This window comes from Gavialis gangeticus, unplaced genomic scaffold (genome assembly GCF_001723915.1).
Source record: "Gavialis gangeticus isolate Ggan-Ray unplaced genomic scaffold, GavGan_comp1, whole genome shotgun sequence".
Taxonomy (NCBI): domain Eukaryota; kingdom Metazoa; phylum Chordata; order Crocodylia; family Gavialidae; genus Gavialis; species Gavialis gangeticus.
Genome location: NW_017728992.1, coordinates 158,286,686 through 158,287,222, shown reverse-complemented (window position 1 = coordinate 158,287,222; position 537 = coordinate 158,286,686).

Below are 537 nucleotides of genomic sequence, written 5' to 3'. Positions count from 1 at the left end.
CACTGGTCACAGGGCACCACGACGATTGACTTCCATCAATGACCACCCCCTGGGTCTGACCATGGAGCCAATTTCCCAGCCAGGGGATCACGGTGGACCCAAGGCCACAATTGGCCAGTTTTGCCAATCATGGGATACCAGGGATACCAGATCAAAGGCTTTTTTGAAATCAAGACATATGACATCAATCTCTTTTCCTTTGTCCTATCCTACGACCCTTGTCCTTCCTACGACCTATCACCTGGTCATAAAAGGAAATAAGATTGGTCAAGCAAGACCTACTCACAACAAACCCATGCTGGCTATTCCTCAGGATGTTATCAGCCAGTCCATTAAGGATGGCCTCTTTAAGAAACTTTTCTAAGGCCTTCCCTGGAATAGAAGTCAGGCTGATGGGCCTATAGTTAGCCAGATCCACTTTCCTCCCTTTCTTGAAGATAGGCACCACATTGGCCTTCTTCCAATCTTCGGGCACTTCACCAGAGCGCCAGGAGTTCTCAAAGATCCATGCCAGAGGCTGAGCTATGATGCTCGCCA